This window comes from Nicotiana tabacum, chromosome 2, assembly GCF_000715075.1.
Source record: "Nicotiana tabacum cultivar K326 chromosome 2, ASM71507v2, whole genome shotgun sequence".
NCBI lineage: Eukaryota > Viridiplantae > Streptophyta > Magnoliopsida > Solanales > Solanaceae > Nicotiana > Nicotiana tabacum.
In genome coordinates, this window is record NC_134081.1 from 127,432,182 (window position 1) to 127,445,606 (window position 13,425).

A 13,425-nucleotide genomic window follows, 5' to 3' on the forward strand; every position below is an offset into this window, starting at 1 on the left:
ATGCCCCTTCAGAATTCCAAAAAATTATGAATGATATTTTCAACCCTTATCTAGACTTCGTCATTGTATATATCGATGACATTTTAGTATTTTCCAAAACACTTGAAATGCATATTAAGCATTTAGATATATTTAAAAGAATTGTTATACAAAATGGTTTGGTAATCTCAAAACAAAAAATGAGTTTATTTCAAACTAACATTCGATTCCTAGGACATTATATTTGTCAGGGAAAGATTACTCCTATTCAACGATCGATTGATTTTGCCTCAAAATTTCCCGATGTTATTACTGATAGAACTCAGTTACAATGGTTTTTGGGAAGTTTAAATTATATTTCACCTTTTTATAAAGATCTGTCACGTGATTTAGCCCCCTTATATGATAGGCTAAAAAAGAATTATAAAAACCCTTGGACTGATAGTCACACTACTTTGGTAAAAAAATATTAAGCAACGTGTTAAATCTTTACCTTGCTTAACCCTTGCTAATCCTACATGGCAAAAGATTATAGAGACTGATGCGTCTAATAATGGTTACGGAGGGATATTAAAATAGATAAATCCCAATGATAAACATGAATATCTGATTAGATTTTACTCTTGTAAATGGTCTGAAGCCCAGAGAAAATACGCTACTGTGGCACATGAAATGTTAACCATAGTAAAATGTGTTTTAAAATTTCAGGACGACTTATACAATCAAAAGTTTTTGATAAAACTGACGCACAATCTGTTAAATATATGTTTAATAAAGATTTTAAACATGATGCCTCAAAAATGATATTTGCAAGATGGCATGCTCAATTAGCCCCTTTTGATTTTGAAATACAATATAAAAGGGGAATTGATAATTCTCTGCCAGATTTCTTATCTCGTGAATATTTACAGGATGGAACCCCCTGGGGTAGGGGAAGAGGTAGAGGTTGGGGAAGATCATCCCCACAGTCCAAAGGAAGGTCATCACCTTCGGGATCGTCATACGGATCCTCATCAAACTCCCCAGTTATACAAATGGGAAGAAGGAGTTTAGTCAATGAGAGGATATCTCTCAGAGAAGAATCATCGATTGGACCATCCATCCATCTGGAAGATATTCCAGAAGATAGTCCGTTATACGCACATTTGCAGGCATATTTGACTGCTCAAAAATAGAAAGATACTTTTGTTAAGCAAAGTGATACTTTTGCTTCCATTACTAAAGATGACAATGATGATATCAAGTCATACGAAAAAGTGCCAAAAAGAGAAATGATATTTCTCTTAGAAAACTCTGACATTCAGAGAAAAGAAGAACCGTGGAAGATATTCCAAAGGTATTTGATAAATGGGTTATATTATCCGGGTGAGTCATACAAAACCCGTTCCTACTATGAAACGATACTAACCAGTACTGGAAGTGCAGATTTTCAGCACTTTTCTGGGTATAGCACAGACGAGAACGTTTATAACTTCTCGAAGATTATAATTAAACAGATTATATCTGTTGAAGACTGGGGTATATCCATAATGAAGGAAATGCAGATAAGCCTTAACAAAAATAAAATGAATTTTACTTATTGGGATTATATCCAAACTTTTGATAAAGTATTATACTACAATACTGATAGACACAAACATACTTGGTTTATAAAAGTATGTGCAAAGATATTTGCAACAACTGTTCCTAATTGGTTTCTAAACTGGTGGTCATACCACGGTCTAACAATAAAGATTTTACCAGATCCATTTCTCATGTTATACAAAGAATGGATAAAAATTTCTCCTTTTATTAATGATTTATATCACGCAGATCATATCTGCTACCCAGAAAAAATTAACCAAATATATTTCTTTCTGGAATTTTCTATCCCTTGGATATACAAATGGAATCCGAAAGTCGGATTCACTAAAGAACAAGTCCCCTGCTTATATAGGACTCTTTACAACAATTTTTGAGACAAGTTAATGAAGAAGGATCCCAAAACAAAGACCTTATATGGTCAAGAGCTTTTGGATTCAATCGAGATGAAGATCCAAGAATATTCCAGTAAACCTCAGAAAGAGGTAATTGATGACAGTTCAGTAAGGCATATTGCCAGAAGGATCTCCTTTCAAGAAGGAGATAAAACAGAGATGATTAACAGTTACTTGGAAGAGGTTAAAAGAAATTTACTGTCTTCCATTAATCAATATGAAAAGTCAGATACGTCAATGCAAAGTGAAACAAGCAACGATGATATCGCTGAAGATTCTCAGCCCATTGAAGCAGAAAGGATATTATCTGAAGAAGAATTACGTGTTAAAAATGTTTTAACAGGATCAAGTGGCGGGCGGTAATCCGCCATGCCTTCTCAATTAAATTAAAACAGAAACCACCGTTTGACCGGGAACTGGACTTGTTTCACACCTCACATCTGGCTTTTATATGCCTGGAAGGTTTCCACCAGTTAAAGATTTCTATTTTAACATATTTGAGAATTCTTAATCTAGCTAATTCAGTATCCTTATATTTAAAGACTGGCGGTAATCCGCACAATCAGTAAGGATATAAGAATTGAAATATACTTGAATTTTTTATATAGTTTAATGACTGTATGGAAGGTTAAAAACCTTTACTCAAGCAAGGGGTCTGTCATAATATAATACATACTTTTATTGAGCCCATGTGTCTAGCAGTTCTAACCGTGAAAGAAGATGCCCTTTTAACTCCTTTATCGGGCTGAGGTTCACGGCTGGCTAGACGGAGCCACTAAGGCAAAGCCAATAAGAGCAGTGTTATATCAGACTGTACCAACCATCTTGACACCAAGTCAAAACTCTATATATAAAACTCATTTATATTTTAATAGATGTCGTCGCTTTCATGGTGTATATAGGAGAGAAGTTAGATACTCAACATAGATATGAAGTCTCTTAGCCGGACATCGTCACGGCCAGAGAGGAGAGACTAGAAGAAAAGCTAAACTAAGAAAGACAGAAGTATGTACCTTGTGGCCAAGAAGCAAGGCCCTGAAGATGAAGAACTGAAAACTTTTATTTACTTGTTCTTCTATTACAATCTACAAACTTCAAACTAACTCTTTACTTACACTTAGAGAGAGAGAGAGAGAGAGAGAGAGAGAGAGAGAGAGAGAGAGAGAGAGAGAGAGAGGGAGTCTCAACGTCTACCTTTAAAAAATGAACGAATGACTTCTATAAATAGAAAAAGAAAAGCAATCTATGAACAGTAAAAGTGGGTCCCCGTGGGTCCCTGTAACAGTGTTTCTACTGTTGAAACAGTGTATTTACTGTTGATGAACAGTGTATATACTGTTCGAGTGGGTCCAGCGGCTTCACTATGCTGTAGGTCCGGCGGCTTCACTGTTTGAGTGGGGTCCAGCTGTTTCACTGTGCTGGTTTCTTTTCCGCTTTTTTTATTTAGCGGATGAATTCTTCTGCATCATGTAAGTCTTCTTCAGATAATATTCTTTCTGCTTCAATGGGCTGAGAATCTTCAGCAATATCATCGTTGCTTGTTTTACTTTGCATTGACGTATCTGACTTTTCATATTGATTAATGGAAGACAGTAAATTTATTTTAACCTCTTCCAAGTAACTGCTAATCATCTCTGTTTTATCTCCTTCTTGAAAGGAGATCCTTCTGGCAATATGCCTCACTGAACTGTCATCAATTACCTCTTTCTGAGGTTTACTGGAATATTCTTGGATCTTCATCTCGATTGAATCCAAGAGCTCTTGACCATATAAGGTCTTTGTTTTGGGATCCGTCTTCATTAACTTGTCCCAAAAATTGTTGTAAAAAGTCCTATATAAGCAGAGGACTTGTTCTTCAGTGAGTCCGACTTCCAGATTCCATTTGTGTATCCAAGGGATAGAAAATTCCAGAAAGAAATATATTTGGTTAATTTTTTCTGGGTAGCAGATATGATCTGCGTGATATAAATCGTTAATAAAAGGAGAAATTTTTATCCATTCTTTGTATAACATGAGAAATGGATCTGGTAAAATCTTTATTGTTGGACCGTGGTACGACCACCAGTTTAGAAACCAATTAGGAACAGTTGTTGCAAATATCTTTGCACATACTTTTATAAACTAAGTATGTTTGTGTCTATCATTATTGTAGTATAATACTTTATCAAAAGCTTGGATATAATCCCAATAAGTAAAATTCATTTTATTTTTGCTAAGGCTTATCTGCCTTTCCTCCATTGTGGATATACCCCAGTCTTCAACAGATATAATCTGTTTAATTATAATCTTCGAGAAGTTATAAACATTCTCGTCTGTGCTATACCCAGAAAAGTGCTGAAAATCTGCACTTCCAGTACAGGTTAGTATCGTTTCATAGTAGGAACGGGTTGTGTATGACTCGCCCGGATAATATAACCCATTTATCAAATACCTTTGGAATATCTTCCATGGTTCTTCTTTTCTCTGAATGTCAGAGTTATCTAAGAGAAATATCATTTCTCTTTTTGGCACTTTTTCGTATGACTTGATATCATCATTGTCATCTTTAGTAATGGAAGCAAAAGTATCACTTTGCTTAACAGAAGTATCTTTCTGTTTTTGAGCAGTCAAATATGCCTGCAAATGTGCGTATAACGGACTATCTTCTGGAATATCTTCCAGATGGACGGATGGTCCAATCGATGATTCTTCTCTGAGAGATATCCTCTCATTGACTAAACTCCTTCTTCCCATTTGTATAACTGGGGAGTTTGATGAGGATCCGTATGACGATCCCGAAGGTGATGACCTTCCTTTGGACTGTGGGGATGATCTTCCCCAACCTCTACCTCTTTCCCTACCCCAGGGGGGGTTCCATCCTGTAAATATTCACGAGATAAGAAATCTGGCAGAGAATTATCAATTCCCCTTTTATATTGTATTTTAAAAATCAAAAGGGGCTAATTGAGCATGCCATCTTGCAAATATCATTTTTGAGGCATCATGTTTAAAATCTTTATTAAATATATATTTAACAGATTGTGCGTCAGTTTTTATCAAAAACTTTTGATTGTATAAGTCGTCCTGAAATTTTAAAACACATTTTACTATGGTTAACATTTCATGTGCCACAGTAGCGTATTTTCTCTGGGCTTCAGACCATTTACCAGAGTAAAATCTAATCAGATATTCATGTTTATCATTGGGATTTATCTGTTTTAATATCCCTCCATAACCAATATTAGACGCATCAGTCTCTATAATCTTTTGCCATGTAGGATTAGCAAGGGTTAAGCAAGGTAAATATTTGACACGTTGCTTAATATTTTCTTACCAAAGTAGTGTGACTATCGGTCCAAGGGTTTTTATAATTCTTTTTTAGCCTATCATATAAGGGGGCTAAATCACGTGACAGATCTTTATAAAAAGGTGAAATATAATTTAAACTTCCCAAAAACCTTTGTAACTGAGTTCTATCAGTAATAACATCGGGAAATTTTGAGGCAAAATCAATCGATCGTTGAATAGGAGTAATCTTTCCCTGACAAATATAATGTCCTAGGAATCGAATGTTAGTTTGAAATAAACTCATTTTTTGTTTTGAGATTACCAAACCATTTTGTATAACAATTCTTTTAAATATATCTAAATGCTTAATATGCATTTCAAGTGTTTTGGAAAATACCAAAATGTCATCGATATATACAATGACGAAGTCTAGATAAGGGTTGAAAATATCATTCATAATTTTTTGGAATTCTGAAGGGGCATTTTTAAACCAAAAGGCATAACATTCCATTCATATTGCCCAAATGGAACATTAAAAGCAGTTCTATAAGTATGCTCTTTAAATATTTGAATCTGCCAATAACCAGATTTTAAATCAAATTTTGAAAATATATTGGCGTCATATAATCTAGACAATAAATCTCTTTTATTAGGAATAGGATACCTAACCCATTTCAAATATTTATTCAAGGGCTTATAATTAATGACTAATCTAGGAACACCACGTTCCTTTTCAGCTGCGTTATTAATATAAAAAGCTGTACAAGACCAAGAAGATTTTGAGGGTTTTATCAAACCCTTTGATAGCAGACTATCAATCTCTTTTTTGCAAAATTCTACCAATTCTGCATTCATCTGACAAGGTCGAGATTTAGTAGGAATATCATCCTCAGTGAAATTATCTTCATATGGAAGAGTGACAATATGCTTTTTTCGATTCCAAAAAGCACTAGGATGTTCGGCACAAATATCAACAGCAATCTGCTCAGAAATCAATTTGATTTTTTCTTGTACTTTAGTAGAATTTAAAGTATCAAATATATTCATACTAAACAATTCTAATTGTAAAGAATCAACATATTTTTGCTTCATATCAATTAAAGCATTAATATCTCTAGTTACTGGATCTGTAACAAAAGTATAACTTATCTCTTTATCCTTATAAGTAGCAGTAAAATATTTCGAGTCTATGCTAGTAAAAGGATAAACGGCGTTAATAAATGGTGTTCCAAGTATAATTGGAGGGTATAACTGGTTTTTTACCAAGAAAAAGAAGTGAGGAATACAGACTTTATTCTGACAAATACCCGTATTAGGAAGTTTATACTTTATATCTAAAGCATGTCCGGATGCAGATCTAACCATATGAGTAGTTTTTTGAAAATATTTCGTAGGTACTAAACTTTCTTGAATGCAGCTAACATCTACTCCACTATCAATCATGGCAATGTTTGTAATTGAGAAACTATTATCTATGAGAATAGTACATTTGATATACCATTTATGAGCACTAATAATTTGCATCATTCCTAAAAACATATCATGTTTAGGATTAAAACTAATAGGTTTTTCTTCAATATCATTTTCAAAAATACCTTTGTTTTTATCATTAGATTTCTCAGCTGGAGAATTGATTTTCTCAATCTGAGTAATCCTATGATCACAAATTATTTGATTTTGTTTTAGAGATTTGATCTCTCGTTTCAAGTTTACAACTTCAATTTTTAAATCATCGAAAGAAGAATCTCTTGCTGGAGTTGTATTTTTGTTTAACAAACGGTTATTAACCTCTAGTAAAGAATAAGGCGGGGAATATTCAAATTCTTTTTCAAAAGGTTTTGCAAAACCAGAACTTGAATTAGAACTTGAACTAGCAGCCAAATTAATAATTTTTTCACGAAGTTTTTCATCAGTAACTTCTTTTAAAAGTTCTATTACATTATCAGAAGTAATAGTTTTCATGTTTAGATCTTGAAACTGTGATTGTAATTTATAAAATTCATCATCACAAGTACATGTATCACCTTTGCAAGTTGTACAAGTATTGTCAATATTCTTATCACTATCAGATAAATCAAGCAAATCAATTTCAGCTTCGGATTCTGATTCAGAATAATAATCAGATTCCGATCCAGAAGTGTATAACAAACTATAAACCTTATCACGTAGGTCATCGTCTAGTCCTAAGTTTTTTAGCTTTTGAAGCTTATAATTCGGAGCTATATGGCCAAATTTATCACACTTATAACACTTAATATCGGCTAGATCTCTCTTAGACCTATTTTTGGTAAATCTAGTAGTCTTACAATGGGCTTTCTTAGCTTCTCGTTCTTCTTTGGATCTATATCTAGATCTCTTTCTCCTATAAGGACTGTCTTGGTTGGGGTATCTATGATACTTATGTTTCTTCTTCTTATGAGTAAAAGTTTCGGGTAAACCGAACTGGGTGCAAAAGTTCCCTAACTGGTTTCTTTCCTTAAGCTTATCCATCTTAAGCTGTCTGGACAATCTTAATTCATTGCACAGATTTAACCCTTCCCGTGTGCAAATTCCTATCAATTTACCGTAGGTATAATCAATGTATGGAATTTAACCATAACTACCTCTTAAAACCTTTCTAACTCTTTCGGCAAATAAAGAGGGAAGGCCATCTATGAACTTAGCTTTCCAATGTTCAAGCTTATTTTCAGGTAGTTCCATCACTCTACTCATAAAGGTGTCTTTATACCACCTAAACTCACTTAAAGTCTTACATCTAAGGATATTAAGGAGAGTACGAACACTCTCATTTTGGTTAGTAAATCTACCATTGAAGTGTTCTAATATAGTAAGAATAAGGGTATAAACGGCATCTTCTCTATTTGCCACTACGGCCATGCCTAAGTTATCAATTCCATCTTCAGTAGCTTTGGCATTAATAACCATTGCACTTTTATCTATAGTCAAATAATTGTCCCATCAACCACGAAGTTGGCCAGTAAAACCTGCAACAATCATCCTGCAAATATTCCTATCTGTATTTTTTACACTTTTACAGATAGTTGCATACATAAGCATTCTATGCACAAGAATAGTTAATTGTCTATCATTCAATCCATCAAGATTCCATTCGTAAATTTCGGAACCACTGTAAGACGTATTAGTCTGATTCCAATCACGTTCCTCTATTAAAACATCTTGAGGAGTTGGACGGTTGTAATAAGAAGTTTGCATTCTGGGTTTCTCAGCATATCTGCTATCTGCAAACTTACTATTCTCTTTTGGGTGGCTTCTGAGTTTATTAAACTCTGACAAAACATCCTTTTTGTAGTCAAAAGTACTATCTAATTTATCAGCAAAATCATTTGATAAATCAATGGGTTTGATATTCAAACCGGATAACTTTTTATCAAGAAGTTCTTCTAAGTCACCAAAAGATTTAAATTTAAAATCCTGAATATCAGGGGGTCTTTGAATATGAGTAAGAACAATTTGAGGTTCTGATTTGCTTCCTGAAGAAGAGGCAATATCAGTCAAAGTCTTTTTAGTATTCATATCCTTAATCAAGACTGTTAAATCATCAAGTTTTTTATTAAGAAAACTAACGTTTTCACCCAAAACTTTAACATATAAACTCAAATAATTATTTTGAGAAATTAATTTATTAATTTCTGCGATGCTGACTGTAGCAACATCTTCATCAATAAATTTTTGAAATGCAGTAAAAGTAATACATGTATTATTAGGTAAAACAAAAGATGATTGAGGAGGGTAAATGGCTTTAGTAATATTGCCATTCCCGTCTTTATAAGATCTTTCCAAAACTTTTATAAAAAGTGGTAAATATGTGGTTATAAACTAAGGAATAAAATACATAATTTGATTATGTAAAGCACAAGTTTTATAAAACTCTTAGGAAATATTATTTAAATCGTCTTTACTATAAGTATCAAAAAATCACGTTTTAAACTGGTTCCATTTATCAGTGAAAAATTCTTTTTGAATATAACCTCTAGCTTATGACCCTGGACTAAAATCAATTTGGTGTGGAATCATTAAGTATCATTGGGGTCAAAATCCATTTCGGACGCAGAAGGAATATCCTTATCAGAAATATTATCATTATCCTGAACAATATTTGTCTTGGGGTTAATCTTAACCCTTTCAACAGGTTTATCACCTACTTTGGTAGAAATTGTGTGTAGAGATGCAGCACGATTTCTAACTGGTCCATAGACTGGTTCAACAGGAGAAATGTGTTGAATATCAGGTAACAGTCTACGACTAGTAAAGGAATGTCTGTTATAACTAGAACTATAGTAGGCAACAGTCTATTATTAGAAAATGACTGTCTACTATAAGTGGAACTATTATCGTCAAACTGAATGCAAATCCTACCATCCGGATTTTGAGTAATATGAGAATACTCAGTATTACTAACAGCATCAGTTATCTGACTGGGGGATATAACCGAATCCAAAGTCCATGTGGTTGGAAAATTAATTTCTTCCCACTTAATAGGTCTCCTCGTGGTGACCTTAGACTTTGCAAAATTCGTTTCCACTAGAATAGTCTGATCAGATGTATCATATAATTTACATCTGATACTATATATACAGCTTAAGATATATAAAAAGACAAAAATATTTTAAAGAGATATTCAAAGCAATGCGTTATAATTTTATTATAGCATTAAAAAATCATGGCAATATCTTTCTTAGTCTTCCTCCTCCCTATGGATTGATCACACAAGGTGCTAATACCACCATTGAGAAGAAAATGAAACTAATCAAAATGTACCAAAATACAAGTTACATATTAATTTACATGGTATCTCTTAAAATTTTCATAAATCCTTCAAGGTCCGGAGGAATTTCCGTTTGTGGTGGCGGAAAAGAAGCTTGGTCATCACCGCTTCCAGGCGAAGCATCATCCTCCGCAAGTTCAGCTAGCATTTCTTCGTAAGCTTCGTCTACCTCTGGTTGTGATTTAGCAAGTCCAAAATTTCTTCTTTCCGAACGGATCCAATCTCTGAAAGTACTGATTTTTCCAAGCTCTCCCTCATAGACGCTCTATAATAACCGAGTTGAAGTCTTGCTTGACTGAAAGCGCTCTCTGATGCCACTGTTGAAGCTTGAATAGTTAAAATATCTCGGGCCATCGTTGAAAGAATCGGAAAGTATTTTTCTTGTCCTTCTACCATTCCAAAATATTAAAGGAGCCGTCAGTTTGAATAAAAAAGCCAATTAAGAGCCATTTTAACCTTTTCAATTTCAACATTTAAAATTCGCATACCATCACCCACAATTAAATAGTAAATATGACAAATACATCTAACATAAAAAATATTACTAAATGCAGGACTTAGTGTAGTGGTAAGCAAGGCTACAACATTTGTGTTACTAGTAGCATTATCCATTGAAACTGACATTATTTTATCATTAATGCAAAAATATCTACAAATATCCGTAATCGTGCTAGAAATAAACTGCCATGTGTGACGTGAATTAATTATTCTATAAGCAATAATGCGCTTTTGCATTATCCAATCCTCATCAATCCAATGACTGGTAACAGTAAGGTAATCACAGTCATTACCACTTCTACCAATATCAGTTGTAATAGCAACAGGATAATTTATATGAGTAAATAAATAGCGCAAATATTGTTCATATTCATGTTTATATTTATAAATATCGCTCTTTACGATTGTGCGAGGAAAACCTTTATAAGTAGGATTATAAACTTTTCTAATATAATGCACAAAGTGAGGGTTAGAAGGAACACTATAGGGTAAGTACATAACAGTAATCATTTTTGCCAATTCTTCCCGATCTTTTTTTGGATTATAATATAAAATACCACCGGTAACAGTATTAATTCCCGGTTGAAATTGATTTGACCCGGTACTAAGGTCAGCCTGACTAGGTACACTTGTCCCCTCGGCCAAAGCTTTCATACGAAAATATCTAGCTTTATCTTGAGGGTGTAGCAATATGTGTCTAGTCAAACTTTCCGTCCCCCCCGACTTCCAATATATTTAAAAACTAACTCTTTGCCACAAGTTTTACACTTAGTCCTATTTTTTTCTCTTAGTGGAGTAAAAAATGGCCAAACAAGAGATGTTTCTGCCTGTTTAGAAGGTTGTCTAGAAAAAGTAGGGGCAGTAACATGAGGGTCAGATGGGGCATCATTTGGATTATTATTAGTTGGGTTAACTTCAGGAGCAGGACTAGTGGGTGTATCATCATCCGGTTGCGTTTCATCAAAATCTATTTCTTCATCATCATTTCATCAATAGTTAGATTACCATAAAGAGCATTCATATATTCATGGCAAAATTGACTCACGGTAAATTGTAATAAACTATTATCGCTATCAAGAATAGGAGGTATAGGACGGGTAACAGGTTTGGGTCGGGGAGCCGGGGGAAGTGGAGGAGGAACAGATTGACCACTAGATTCACCACTCTTGAATTTTTTCTTATTTTTACTAAATATTTTTTTAAGGAATAAGACATCTTAATTAATCAAGCAAAGTAAATAAAACAAACAAAATTATAATATTAAAACTTAAGAGTTGGAACGAGTTTACCGAATTGACGAACAACTTGTTGAAAATTAATTATCATTGAAAACTTGAATACTTCAATTCACCAACTTCACAATTTTGCACAAAATGTAACAATTAAGTAAGCAATTATAGAAGAATATTAGAGAGAGATTGATAATTTTGTGAGAAAAATAAAAGAATGAGGGGGTATTTATAGTTGAAAATAGGGAAAAAGTGTAATTATAAAAAGTTTGGGGTTAAAACAAAGTTTGGGGGGTTAAATGGCTATTTTGCAAATAGCCAACGGCTATTTTGGCAGACCAAACGGCTAGTTTTAAATGGCCAAACGATCAATTTTTTTTAAAAAACATTATCCGTTGGGCCCGGATAGGCCCGTTTAGGACCGCTTCAACCGGCCCACTTCTCAGCCGGTCCCGGTCTCGCGGGCCTCCCCTATAGGACCGACCCACTACCCAGCCCACCTCCCCACGATCCCGGTCCTATCCGGTTAGGACCGTTTAGGCCCACCGCCCATTTGGGCTTGCGGTCCTGGGCCGGTCCCGGTCCTAACCGGCCCGCATGCCACCCTTAATGATCACTTTCTTATCAAGTGTTACTGAAATGCGTCTATCTCTTTGTTCTTCCATATTCATATCATATGCTAAGATTTATTAAATTCTTATATCTTTTTTGAATGTGAAGTGATTATTAATATTTATGTATCATATTGATTTTTATGTTTAATTACTAAATTCGGTTAACCTGAAAGTGTACATCAACAAAAAATTATTGTCAGACGACTAAACAAATAACTATTATGTATTACTAATAGAATTCTCCCATAAGAATATTTTAATGGATAATATGTTTGTCAATTTTTTATATTTTTACTAAATAGATATTTACTTATCGAATATTTAACAAATATTTAACAAAGTAAGATTGAAATAGTATTTAAGTAACAAAAAACCCGAAAACCCCAACAAAATCGAACCAATCCAAACCGATATAGTTGGTTTGATTTGGTTTTGATAAAACCGAACCAACCCGGTCCATGTACACCCCTATCTATGGGTACATTCTCTATTTTAAAATAGTCCAGAGGGGTAACAAGACCCGTGCAAATTAAGAGTATGTAATTGAAAATGGGACTTTTTCGTATATATACGAAATTTTAAACTTATTTACCTGGTTTATCTAAGTTTTTTTATTTATAGAAAGTAACTAAAGTTTTATTTTTACAAACTATATACAAAATTCGGTAAAAATTTATAATTTATCTATAACTTAAATACAAATATTTTATACAGAATTCGATCAAAAACTACAATTTACGTATAATTTATATTGTATATAATTATGTTAGTTGTATATATGTTTGTATGTCGGGTCGTTTCTACACCCAACATACAAAATATATATAATTGGTTTATGTCTTCTTATTCGAGTTTCAATCTGAAAATTCTAACCAAAATCACCTCGAATCTTCACCAAATTCTCTCAAAATTGAGATATCAACTCTAAAGAATATTCTCAATCATTTACAATAACACTCAATCCAAACAAATAACAATTTTGCAAAATTTGATTTTCGAATTCAAAGCTTTCACTCTATCTTCAATTCTTCTTTTTAAAAATAAAGTGGACTATTTAAAAAAAATCAGAAAATCTT